Source organism: Sapajus apella, unplaced genomic scaffold (genome assembly GCF_009761245.1).
Source record: "Sapajus apella isolate SASKATOON/1434 unplaced genomic scaffold, GSC_monkey_1.0 scaffold10, whole genome shotgun sequence".
Lineage (NCBI taxonomy): Eukaryota > Metazoa > Chordata > Mammalia > Primates > Cebidae > Sapajus > Sapajus apella.
Window position 1 is genome coordinate 12,135,066 of NW_022436950.1, and position 13,925 is coordinate 12,148,990.

A 13,925-nucleotide genomic window follows, 5' to 3' on the forward strand; every position below is an offset into this window, starting at 1 on the left:
GCAGCCCATCTGGTGGGAAGCACAGTTTATACCATCATTATTTAGAACTGCTGGTTCATGGCAACAATAAAATGCAGACGGGCTCTTCATCAGTCTCACTATTGCTTTTAAATTCTCTGCAGATAGTTCTCCTCCTTACTGGCTGTACCCAGGGAAGACTACTTCATCACCAACACTATCGTCCTAACTACTTAGGAGGCTGAGGCAGGAGGATTACTTGAACCTAGGAGTTCAAGGCTGCAATGAGCTATGATTGTCATAAGGAGTGAGCAACCTAGATCCCTCACATGCACAGTTCATTATAGGGTTCACGCAGCCTGGGCAACAGAACAAGACCCTGTCTCTAAAATATATGTATGTATGTGTATGTGTACACACACATATACATATGCACATATATTTTTATATAAATATAGCTGGGCATTCTTACATAGATTGTTTTGCTTAACATTATGTTTGTGAGATGAAGTCATTTCTCTGCTTCCCTTTAAGGCAAAAAATTTTCGAAGTGTTGTCTATTTCTTGCCTCTAATTCCTCTTCTCGCAATTTTTCTTAAACCCAACCATGTCCATCTTTTGTCTTCATACTTTGCCAACACCATTCCTATCAAGATCACCAATATCGATCCAGCAGTCAGTCATCAGTGCTCATCTCACTTCACTCATCTTGCTGCACCCGTCGGAAGCATGGTCACCATTATCACTCTCTGCTCCTTGAAACCATTCCATACGCGCTTCCAGGGCACCGGGCATTCATAATTTTACTCTTTCTCCACTGGATTCTCCTTTCTGTCTCCTTTGCTGGCCTCTCCTCTTTTTTTTCAGAGGTTCTAACCCTGGAGCACCTAAGGTTAAGTGCTTAGAAACTCTTTTCTCTATACAGTCTCTGATGGTTTCACTCAATCTCTGTATTTGTATACTGATGACACCAAAAACGATAGCTCAGACCTTGACTTCTCCCTCTGAACTTCAGACCTCTGTATCTAGCTGCCTACTTCTCAGCATTTCCCTTGGGAAGTTTAGTAGACATCTGCAATTCAGCATGCTCCAGATGGAATGCTCATCTTGCTCAAAACGGTGCTATCTACAGTTTTTCCCCATCTTTCAAGTTGCTTTGGCCCAAATCTTTGAAGGCATTTTTGACTCCTCGTCTTCTCTCTCATCTCGGATATAATGTGTCAGAGAATACTCTTTTCTCTATCTTCAAACTAAATCTAGTAGATAGTTACTTCTCATCACCTCCATGGCTACCACTCTGGTCTAAGTTGTCACTGTCTTTTCCACATGGATTATTGCAAGACCTTCTAACTCATCTCTGCTTTAGCCTTTGCCCTCCTCAAGCCATCTTCAAAATAGCAGTCAGAGCCCTCCTTACACAATATACATGAGATCATATCACTTTTCCGCTCTGAACTCTCCACTGGTTTTCCAGTTCATACACAGTAAAAAACCACAGGTCTCAGGATAGCCTGTAAACCCCACCTGGTCTTCCTGCCCTCCCTTTACCTGTCTGGTCTCATTTTCTATGATTCTTCCTCTCACTTACGCAGCCCCAGCTACACTGGGCTCCTTGAGAGTCTTTAAACATTTCAGAAACCATCTTTGCACTTTAGCTTCCCTTCCCTGGAATGCTCTTTCCCCCAGATATGCACGGGGTTTTCTCTGTGACCCACTTCCTTTAAGTCTTCATTCAAATGTCTCCCTTTCAATGAGGCCTGCCATGATTATCATATTTAAAATTGCATTTCTTCTTACCTTGTAATACACTCTTTCTGAATCTTTATTTCTACATTCTGAATCCTTATTTTTAAAAACACAAACTGAAATATTTATTAAATTATATGATACAGGATTCAAATTAACCCATGAGGGGAAGGGTAAATGGTTGGGGCATTGATGAAAGAAGATTGGCCATAAGTAGATAATTGATGAAACTGGGTACCATGAAAGACTGGGCCATCATGAGCCCCATCAAAACCACATCCATTGGCCAGCGAACTGGGTACAGTCAAATTATTTAATTCAATAGATTGAAACAAACCATCTACACGGCCTCAGTGAGCAACTGAAGCCCCACATCCTGTCTCAACACATTCTAATCCACCCCCAGAACAACATGGAAACCAAAAGAGTGAGACCATGTAAGAGTGCTAACCTCGGGCTTGCTGTGAAATGTTTTGCAGATATGATTAAACTCCATAATCAGTTGATTTTAAATATAATCCTAGAGGACCTGATTCAATAATCTTGGTGGACCTGATTCAATCAGGGGAAAGACCTTACCGGGAGTGCTGGGGTTTCTCTGAAAAGGGAGATTCTGTCTGGGTTCAGGAGCTTCAGCCTGTGCCTGTGAATCCTAGCCCACTCATTCTGATGGCCTGTTCTGTGAATTTTGAACTGCCTTTCCCCATCACCATGGAAGCCAACTTCTAAAAATTAATTTCTTCATTTATATCTCCTACTTGTTCTGTGTCTCAGGTTGAACCCTGACTGATACAGATTCAAACAAGTAATGTACTTTTTTCACTTAGTTTATAGTACAGCTTTTGCTGAATAACCCATTAGGCTTGGGAGCTTAGGTAGCCAGCAGCACTGGATATGCTCCACTATTACAGCTCAAATTCTTAGCTGTAGAGGGGCATGCCCCCTCAGACCACAGTGATGTTCTGTGCCACAAGCAGCCTATGTTAGTGCTTGTAATGCACTACGTGGTGGGAACCATGATCACCAGCACCCAAAATGGCCTGAGGGCCCCACCCAGAAGCAGATAAGCACCGCAGGTCACCATGTTTGTCCTCAGACCTTTCAATGTCACCAGGTTACTTTTTCCCCTAAGGGGACCTGGAAATATTGCCATATGGATTCCAGTATCCAAGAACCCCAGAAAAGTCTGAACTCCCCTTCCTTCCCTTTCTATATTGACTGGAGTATAGCGCCATTGGCCTCCATTGGAGACCCAGAGACCTTGGCCTCAATCTAACCACACCATTTAGCCCAAGACATTGGGTCTGCAACGCCCCTTTATCAAACAAGCACACCAACCAGGCTGCATAAGGCTTCTCTGAACCATCTCCATATCTGTCCTTTAGCTAGAGAGTCTTCCCTTCTGTGGCAGCCTGCATTGCATGGTTTCTTCCTGCTCAGATGCCTCAGGACCTGTCTGAGTATCTCTTTCCCCATCCTTCTCAGGTGCCTCACAGTGCATCTGAGCCTTCTCTCCCTGAGCTCTCCAGCCCCAGGAATGAATGATTGTATCAGTGCCCAACCAGCAGGGGACCGTGCACTGCACTCCCCTGTTTCCACGTTCCTTCCTGGCAGCCTCAGTCCATGGCCAGCTCACTCACATCCATGGGTCCTATGTATAACCCCTCCTGACTCATAAGATGTCCCGCAGTACTGTCCAGCTCTTGTGACCCCAGGCTGACGTCTCCACCTTTAGCCAGGTACTGGGGGGCATTGCCCCCTGCTTCTCCAATAAACCATGATTCTGCAAGACTAGACCCTCCCCTAGTTTAGGGGAGCAGATTCACTGTGCACTGATTATCAATGTGTCTGAGTCCAGGGAGGCTCGCTCACACACACACACACACACACACACACACACACACACACACACAGTGAGTGACATGAAGCAGGCTGATCACTTACAGGTAGGTAGTGAGGGGCATCAGAAGCCTGAGATTCATTGTAATCAAGAAGCAGGGCGCAGGAAAGCCATGCAGGGCAGATGAAGTTCCTCAGTGTCATCATTCTAAGTGCAAGGTGTTTTTGTTTCCATTTCTCTTACTTTCTCTTCTCATCCGATAACACACGCACCCTGACCCACCACCACCTGCCTCTACCTGTCCAGCAGCTTTGAAGTTGTCTTTTCCTATCCCCCAGACCCCATCCCATAGTGCTAATGGGGATAATAATAGCTTATTCTCAAGCCTGCAGGGAATTTAAGTCAATCTGTAGTCTAAAACTGTGTCTGGGCCGGACATGGTGGCTCACGTTTGTAATTCCAGCACTTTGGGAGGCCGAGGCAGTTGGATCACCAGAGATCAGGAGTTGGAGACCAGCCTGGCCAACATAGTGAAACCCCACCTCTATTAAAATACAAAAAAAAATTGGCCGGGTATGGTGGCAGGCACCTGTAATCCCACCTGCTCAGGGGACTGAGGCAGGAGAATCTCTTGAACCCAGGAAGCAGAGGTTACAGTGAGCTGAGATCCCATCACTGCACTCCAGCCTACGTGACAGAGCAAGACTCTGTCTCAAAAAAAAAAAGGACCCTATCCTCTATCTCTGTGTCTGTATCCTCTAGTATCTGTAAGGCTGTGGTCCCCAACCTTTTTGACACCAGGGACTGGTTTTGTGGAAGACAATTTTTCCACAGGAAGTGAGTAAGTGGTTTTGGGATGATTCAAGCACATGACATTTATTGTGCACTTTATTTCTATTATTATTACATTGTGATATATAATTAAACAATTGTACAACTCACCATAATGTAGAATCAGTGGGAGCCCTAGCTTGTTTTCCTGCAAATAGATGGTCCCATGTGAGGGTGATGAGAGACAGTGACAGATCAACAGGCATTTGATTCTCATAAAGTATGTGCAACCTAGATCTCCTGCATGTGCAGTTCACAATAGGGTTTGCGCTCCTATGAGAATCTAATGCTGCGACTGCTGATCTGACAAGAGGCGGAGCTCAGACAGGAGGAGGAGCTCAGACAGGAGGCGGAGCTCAGAGAGGAGGAGGAGCTCAGACAGGAGGAGGAGCTCAGGTGGTAATGTGAGTGATGGGGAGCCGCTGTGAATACAGATGAAGCTTCCCTGGCTTGCCCACTGCTCACCTCTTGCAGTGAGTCCTGGTCCATGGCCTGGTGTTTGGGGACACCTGGTGTAAGGGGTTAGCAGTTCAGAAGCCACAGCCCCCAGGCAGCAAAGGGCAGCAGACTTATTATAAGATTAACGGGGCCCCACTCACACCTATCATCAAAAGTGAGGCTGGCTCTGATTCCCCACTTTTATGGGGTATTTGACCTCTCTTGTATTCCTATACCCCTCATGCCTGTGACTCAGAACCCAGCGAGCCCACAGCTTTAGCCTTGCATTTTACATTTTCAATCTGTGGTCCACAGACATAGATGGCTTGTCTTTGAGCTCAGCTATGTTTTTATTTTATTTTTATATGTTTCATACACGTATCTATCCTGTGTATATAAGACACACAAAAAGCTATTTTTTTTTCCTGTTTTAAACAGAGAGGCCGCATCAATGTATGAAAACATGAAACCATCTTGATCTCCTCAGCTTAAAGTCTCTATGGCAAACAAAACCATAGAATCTCAACAGCCAGAAAAAGTGTGGAAGCTGGAGAAAATGATCAACAAGAAAAAAGAAAGGGAAAGGAAAGAGCCACATGCTCATCGTTAAATTGAAGCAGTTGAAGAAAAGACTTTCTCCTTCAAAGAAGCTTGAAAATCCCTTTCCCACCAGCTTTCTTTTATTAGGCCCTGATTTCATTTCTTACTTTTACTAAAGAGAGTAGAGAAGACAGTGTGACTGGGAGAGTTTTCTCGCAATTGAATGTATTTGATTTTAAAACATTTCAACAAATATTAGCCGGGCATGGTGGCAGGCTCCTATAACCCCAGCTACTCAGGAGGCTGAGGCAGAAGAATCACTTCACCCCAGGAGGCAGAGGCAGTGAGCCAAGATGACACCATTGCACTCTAGCCTGAGTGGCAGAGCGAGACTCTGCCTCAAAAAATAAAATAAAACTTTTCAAATGTCTTCTGTGGAATGTTGCAGTATATGGAAAAAAAAGAAAAAAAAAGAAAACCTCACACACAAGAGAAAGAGAGGAATAAGAAAGAATATGAAACATGCAAATGAAAGAAACTTATCAGAACCCAACTAAACTTACCCCACCATTAAATTCCACATTTCATCTTGATTGGAATGCCCAAGTTTGGCATGTGGGTCTGTCACTGAAGGGCTGTGTCATCTTACATCAATAAAACAGGAGCCCCAGGCCAGGTGCTGTGGCTCACACCTGTAATCTCAGCACTTTGGGAAGCCAAGGCGGGCAGACCACTTGAGGTCAGGAGTTCGAGACCAGCCTGACCAACATGGCGAAACCCTGTCTCTACTAAAAATACAAAAATCAGCTGGGCATAGTGACTTACGCCTGTAATTCCAGCTACTTGGGAGGCTGAAGCAGAAGAATCACTTGAACATGGGAGGCGGAGGTTGCAGTGAGCTGAGATAGAGCCACTGCACTCCAGCCTGGGGAACAGAGTGAGACTCTATCTCAAAACAAACAAATAAACAAAAACAGGGACCCTGGATTTCCAGGGAGGAAGACACACGTCAGGCATGTTCTGAGGCAACATGATGTGTCAACCGAGTGGGGCTGGTCTCCAGAGGCCTCGCCACAGCTTTTTTTTTCTTTTTTGAGATGGAGCCTCACTCTGTCACCCAGGCTGGAGTGCAGTGGCACGATCTCAGCTCACTGCAACCTTCGCCTCCTGGGTTCAAGTGAGTCTCCTGTCTCAGCCTCCTAAGTAGCTGGGACTACAGGTGTGCGCCATCACGCCTGGCTAATTTTTGTATTTTTTAGTAGAAATGGGGTTTCACCATATTGGACAGGCTAGTCCCAAATTCCTGACCTCATGATCCACCTGCCTTGGCCTCCCAAAGTGCTGGGATTACAAGCATGAGCCACCATGCCCAGCCGGGCCCCAGCTTCTTACGTGATCCCTTGCTGCATCACTGCCATAGCAAGTGTTTCTCATTTTGTTTTGTTTTGTTTTGTTTTGTTTTTTAAATGTGTGTGTGTGTGTGTGTGTGTGTGTGTGTGTGTGTGTGTGTGTGTGTTAGGGTCTTGCTGGGTCACCCAGGCTGGAGTACAGTGGCAGGATCTCAGCTCACTGCAGCCTCAACCTGCTAGGCTCAAGTGATCATCCTGCCTCAACCTCCCGAGTAACTGGTACTACAGGCATGTGCCACCACATCTGGCTAATTTTTGTACTGTTTGTAGAAACGGGGGTCTTGCCATGTTGCCCAGGTTGGTCTTGAACTCCTGGACTCTCCTATCTTGGCCTCCCAAAGTGATGGGATTACAGATATAAGCCAGGGCACAAGTGTTTCAAAAACTTTGTTCAAAGATAGAAAAGATAAAGTATCTCTCCAGTTTCTGAACAGACAAACCAGGATTCAGTGTGATCAAATGGAAGACAGAAGGAGAACTTTTTATGGACCCTTAGTTTATTTTATCGGGAAATTTGAACAATGTTATATGATAACTAAGAACACAAAAGCAAAAAACAAAAGAAGTATTGCATGCTGATGGGAAAAGTGGAACTAAGACAGAGCTGCATAGCCATGAGCACCTCCATCACACCAAACACGAGGAGCTGATTTCATTTCCCCAAGGTCAGTGACTTGGACAGTTACACAGGTGCTGCGCTGCTTTCATATTTTTCTATGAGATGATTCCTATTAGTTTGGAAACTTTTCAGATGGAAAGGCATGAAACATCAAAGAAAAACAGCAACAGCCTTCAAGGCCAGAGAGGAGGGAGAGACCAGACAGGATGGGAAGGATGGGTGTCTTACCTACAGGACACCACAGCCACCGCAGCCACCACAGCCACCACCACGGCCACCACGGCCACCACAACCACAGCAATCCATGCTGTCAGTAGAGAAGACTCGAATGAAGTGAGGAGAGAGGTTTCAGGAGAGGTGAGGGGAGTCTGATGCCTCCTTCTACTGGGGGAGGCCCTTATGTTCCATCTTGGGAAAAGGAAGAGGGAGTGACCCACGACACATGACCAGTGATCACTTCCTTCTTGTTGCTACTGCAGCTTCCATGATAAGGTTATCTGGGACTATTGCTTGTTTACATCCTTAAGGACTATATTTGACCCAAAACATTTACTAATCTTCACTTGTCTCTGTTAAAACCAGATTACAAGCAAGCCAAGATATGCTAACATGTAGGAGAGGCTCTTCATTTTCTCAGAACCAGTTGAATCCTTGAGACTTCAGGTTAAGCCGGGACTCAAGGTTGCTGCAAGCTGCTTTTCCATCTCTCTGCAATGGCTTCTCTCCAGGAAATCACCCTGCTTTCATGGAAATTCCCGAGATGGAAAAGGGTAAATAAGAGCATCCAAATGGAACACGAAGTTTTTATAAAAATGCTCACTTCTCAGCTCTATTTCTGAAGGGCTCTTTATAGTAAATGACTTTTGTTTCTTTTTTGTTACCCCTCACAATTGCCTGTGATAAGGATTGAAGCAACACCCCCTTCCCTTCTCACTCTGTCCTCCCTCCCTGAGAGCTCACATTCCCACCCAGGGTGTGGATTTCCTCCTGTGTATCCCCGGGTTAGTTCCTCCACCGGGTGTCTCCAGCTCAGACTCTCCTGCGGACTCCAAATCCATCAATCACCACTCTCCATTCCATCTTCTCCCATTATGGTTTCAGAGACACCTCCAACGTCACATGCTCCAGACTCAAGTCATAATCTTTCCTGCCCGATCACCAACTCTCCATCAGAAAAAAAACTGCATTTTCCTCCACTGTGCCATATCCATCAAGATATGAACCCATGTTAAAAATTGTCTTTGAATCTTTATTTTTTTAAGATGGAGGCTCTGTCGCCAGGCTGGAGTACAGTGGCACAATCTCAGCTCACTGCAACCTCCGCCTCCCTGGTTCAAGCGATTCTCCTGCCTCAGCTTCCCGAGTAGCTGGGACTACAGGCATGCACCACCATGCCTGTATTTTCAGTAGAGACTGGGTTTTGTATTTTCAGTAGAGACTGGCTTTCACCATGCTGGCCAGGATGGTCTTGATCTCCTGACCTTGTGATATGCCTCCCTTGTCCTTCCAAAGTTCTGGGATTACAGGTGTGAGCCACCACACCTGGCCTGAATCTTTCTTTTCTCAGTTCCATTTCTAGTCTGTCACCAAATTCTGTTGCTTCTGCCATGTTAATAACTTCAAACCTATTCACATATCTCTAGCTCCACTGTGCCCATCACCCCAGTTCATGCAACTCTCTGACAAGTTGAAAATGCTCTCTTTAGTCCAAATACCACACTGACCACTTGGGGTCATTAATAAACAATTGTAATCAGTCATAGGGACGTAATAGCGCTTTCTCTTCCTCAAATTTCTGAAGAACAATTTTACCGAGTTGGGAAAATAGGCTTTTGAGTTTGTTACAAATGAAGCCTGGGCAGAGATGCTGACTACTGTCTACTGGGCACTGACTAATCACCAGAAGCCTCTCCATCAGCAGGCATGGAGAAGACCTTGCTTGCACTCAAATTTTTCTTGCCTTTTTTACAGGCTCCTGTTGGTCACAAACTCTCAAACCCCACCACGATCCACAGCCACAGGCTTCTTCTTAAAGCCATAAACTCCTTTCCTTCCCATGTTGGGCCTTCATTCGGCTCAGCGAGCTTCTCTGACCTCTGGACCATACATCCCTCAATGTTCCCACCCTGCACTCTCTAAATAGCCCTAGAGCCTGCCTCTAGGAAGCCCAGGCCAGGCTACTAAGCAGATTTGTTTGTCTCAGCCATCAACTGACATCACCTAATCAAAGACAAAAATGAATTCCTGTCTGGGCGAGGTGGCTCACTCCTGTCATCCCAGCACTTCGGGAGGCTGAGGCAGGAGGATTGCCTGAACTTAGGAGTTCGAGACCAGCCTGGCCAACGTGGCGAAACTCTGTCTCTACTAAAAATACAAAAATTAGGCAGGCATGGTGACACATGCCCGTAATCCCTGCTACTCGAGAGGCTGAGGCAGGAGGATAGCTTGAAACTGGTAGGTGGAGGCTACATCAACCAGACCAAGAATTACATCACCAGAATGCAGACTCCTGAGATGACTGATTTCTGCTTTTGAAATAACCACTAAGACCTGGTGTACAGAAGACAAATCACAATGATGTGCCTCAAATAAGGAGAGAAGGCAGCCCCAGCGCCTTCACTGGCTTATAAATGGGATGATGGCCTCTGACTTTGGCAGTGACCTTTGAATCTGTCGCCATTTCACCTCCCAGCTTGCAGTGTTACTCACTATTGCAAGCCCTTTGAAGTCAGGGACTGTGCCTTCCATATCACTGTACCTATTACTGAGAAGCGCTCAGATTGTTCAGTCCAGGGGCTGCCTGGTGCTGTGTGGGGTTTGTAAGCCCTGCCAACAACTCATGGACCTGTGCCCATGGCGCTTATTCCCCAGACCTCTTAGGAAGAAGGAGAAGGCTGTCATTACTATGGTTACCGTGAACCAGACCAAGAATTACATCACCACACTCCAGCTCTCAGAATGCTTCCCTGGAACTTTCAGGCCTTTTTAACTTATGGTTTTATGAGAAAAAAATAAACAAAACCAAAAATGTAGTGAAAACAAAGATGTCTAAAAGGATGGCCAATATGAGATGGAGAGATTCTTCCGTGTACGTCAAGTCAAATGACAACAAGGAAGTGGTCATGTGTCTTCCCCCTCCTCTCCCCAGAGTTGGTATATAAGGGCCTCCCCCAGCAGAAGGAAGCATCAGACCTCCTCACCTTCTCCTGAGTCCTCCCTTCTCACTTCATCTGCATCCTCTCTACTGACACCATGGGTTGCTGTGGTTGTGGTGGCTGCGGTGGTGGCTGTGGTGGCTGCGGTGGCTGCGGTGGTGGCTGTGGTTGTGGTGGCTGTGGTGGTGGCTGTGGCAGCTGCACCACCTGCAGGTGTTACCGGGTGGGCTGCTGCTCCAGCTGCTGCCCCTGCTGCCGCGGCTGCTGTGGGGGCTGCTGCAGCACGCCCGTGATCTGCTGCTGCCGCCGCACCTGCAGCTCGTGTGGCTGTGGCTGTGGGAAGGGCCAGCAGAAGGGATGCTGCCAGCAAAAGTGCGGCTGCCAGAAGCAATGCTGCTGCTAGGCGGGCCCCGGCCTCTGGCAGCTGCTGCAGGTCACTGCTGTAGGTAAGCCTTCACCATCTGTCTGCCATTGACTAATAGGACACAAGCATGGCCTGAACCTGTCACCTGCCCGTGAGTATTTCACATTTCTATAGTTTTTGGGATTCTGCCTGCATTTAATCATCACCAACAGAAGTAGTAACCATGCAGCCTTCTATGTGGATTACAATTCAAGTCATGACCTCAACAAAATGGAGTCAAGGCAGTTAATGTTAGACCTTCCTGAAATGCCTCTAAGGTTGCCTTCATTGATGTGCTGCTTTTACCACTGCCTGGGTATATTTGAATACACAAAGCAACACCTATCTTAATAAATTATACTAAATCATTCTCAAAGAGCTGTCTTTTTTGTTCTTTCCAGTCTCTAAACTGTCTGTCCATGGGGAAAAAATGAGTTTTATCTCAAAAGATAAATCAAAGAATAAAAAATAATATAAATTGTTTACGATAGACACACAGATTCGTGGATGATTAATCCATTGTGGGTTTGTAAAGAATGAAGGGACTAGGGCACACCCTCAGCCTGACACTTCGTTTATCATAAACCAAAACTTTCCCCAAATTTCTCGTTAGAGTCTTAGAAACAGAAGTCTGGAGTCAGAAATACCTGTTCAGACTCCAAATGGTCATACTATTATTTAGAAGCCTGATCACATTTGAGCAATGATGAAATTTGGCTCTTAGCCCTGTCAGGTATCATGGAAGTCTGTGGTATCAGCCACTTCAAACTACAAAATTACCTTTCAGTTGTAATGTGAGAATATCAGCATTAGAATCAAAATAATCATACATCCTACTGAGAGCATCCCATACACAATAAAAAATGTCCCCAAACACCCCTTCTGCTCATTTTTCCATAGAGATCCCCGACTCTTTGCTGTGTAGACTCCAGTCTTAATTTATTGTGGCTGTTTTAGCAGCAAAGTGAGCGGGAAATAAGGCAGAGAGTGGGGAATACCAACTTGGGTGAGCAGTGGGGCAGGGACCGAGGGAAGCCAGGCTCCTTGGGTGGGTCTCCAGGTGAAGGTCATTCTTCCACCAGCCTCACAAGGGCCATTCAGGGTGTTTCCTTCTTACTCTAAGCAGAGTTTGACTCTGGATAGAAACTAAAACAGGTTGAACTGACCAAATGAGCGTTATAATCAAAGGAAACATGAATCAAATAACCATGCGTGTAAGATTTCCAAAGAGGGAAGACACTGTCACAGAAAGACAGTTTTCCTTCCACCTTGTAATTCAGAAAAGAGGGTTCAGAGTGGGTGTAAGATGAGACCCCAAAGTCGAAGTTGACAAGGTGGTTTTGGGCACTCACCTGGCTCTGCTTCTATTTCCCGTTCCAGCTCCAAGAGCCCTGAACCTCCGGTACCCTCAGGCTACCCAAAGCCCCTTAGTTACTCTCAGCCTTTAGGATTTACCTCTCGGGCCCCATCCTCTCACTCATTCTTCCCTCCCAGGCTTCACCTGTAGAACTGCCCCCTCCCTTATAATTGTTCGCACCTGGAAGAGTAGGCTCAGGGGAGAAACACCAGTTCATCTGGCTTAGGCTAAGGCAAGGGACAACCGCTTTTCCTCACTGAGGACCCCTCAAGTCACTTTCCCCACACATAATGTTGACCAATCCAATGGGCATAATTCTGGGACTTGTGGCTTTTCCCGCCACCAAGATCCAACACTTTTTAGGCACTTGCCCCTCTTGTCCCACTCGCTGAAAATGTGAGTTTTTCAGTCGGCGTAAATAGAAACGTGGCTGTCTGCCAGGATTTACTGGGTGTCATTACTCATGTTGACATCGATTTGTGAAAAAAGAGCCCAGGTGGCCTGGTGTGTGGTTTGTGATGTGTGTGTGTGTGTGTGTGTGTGTGTATACACACACACACACATATGCTATGAGATAGTTGGTCCATCAGGCACGGCCACAAGAAGAGACAAAGAAGGCTGGGCACAGTGACTCATGCCTGTAATCCCAGCACTTTGCAAGGCCAAGGTGGGTGGATCACCTGAGATCAGGAGTTCAAGACCAGCCTGACCAATACGGTGAAACCCCAACTCTACTAAAAATATATATACAAAAGTTAGCTGAGTGTGGTGGCATGTGCCTGTAGTCCCAGCTACTTGAGAAGCTGAGGCAGGATAACTGCTTGAACCTGGGAGGCAGAGGTTGCAGTAAGCCGAGATTGCACCATTGCACCCCAGCCTGGGCAACAGAGACTCCATCTCAAAATAAAAACACAAAAAATAAAAATAAAAAAAGAAGAGACAAAGGAGAGGTTCAGGAAAATGGTGTATTCCACTCGCAGGTCCTAGAGAGATGGCGTCACTGCACGCCAAGAGGAGCGTCACATGGGAGGCAGCACTGGGGGAGCGGTCTCAGCCAGGCAGACAGGGAGAAAGGACCCACGGGCTCTCTCACGGGGGCCAGGGTGGAATATACAAGCAAGAGGTGCAGGGGCATCCATCAGGGCATCTGAATGTTACTGGGTCTCAGTCAGGGGAGGGCAGGGAGCAGAACCTGTGGCAGGGGCTAAACATACCACGCTGGGGCTCACCTGGGAGGGATGCGTGAAACTTACAATGCAGTGCACAGGGGCATCTGTCTGCATCTCACCTCAGCAGAGGAGTGGCTGTAGGTACCTCCCTGTAATCCAGGTGTGAATTTCAGTCTTGGTTTTGGTCGTCTGAATAATTAGCACAAATGTAGTCAACTGTCCCTTACTGTAGGTAGAGGAATTTTCTTTCTTTCTTTCTTTCTTTCTTTCTTTTCTTTTCTTTCTTTTCTTTCTTTTCTTTCTTTCTTTTTCTTTCTTCTTTCTTTCTCTCTCTTTCTTTCTTCTTCTTTCTTCTTTTCTTTCTTTCTTTCTCTCTCTTTCTCTCTCTCTTTCCCTTTCTTTCTTTCTTTCTCTCTCTCCTTCCTTCCTTCCTTCCTTCCTCCTTCCTTCCTTCCTTCCT

At 46.2% G+C, this 13,925-nt stretch overlaps 1 protein-coding gene across 1 annotated transcript in view; it reads left to right on the forward strand.

Moving 5' to 3' along the window:
* CUNH2orf83 (chromosome unknown C2orf83 homolog) overlaps window positions 1-13,925 on the forward strand; it is a 23,445-nt gene that overhangs the window by 8,667 nt on the left and 853 nt on the right. The window lies entirely within an intron of this gene.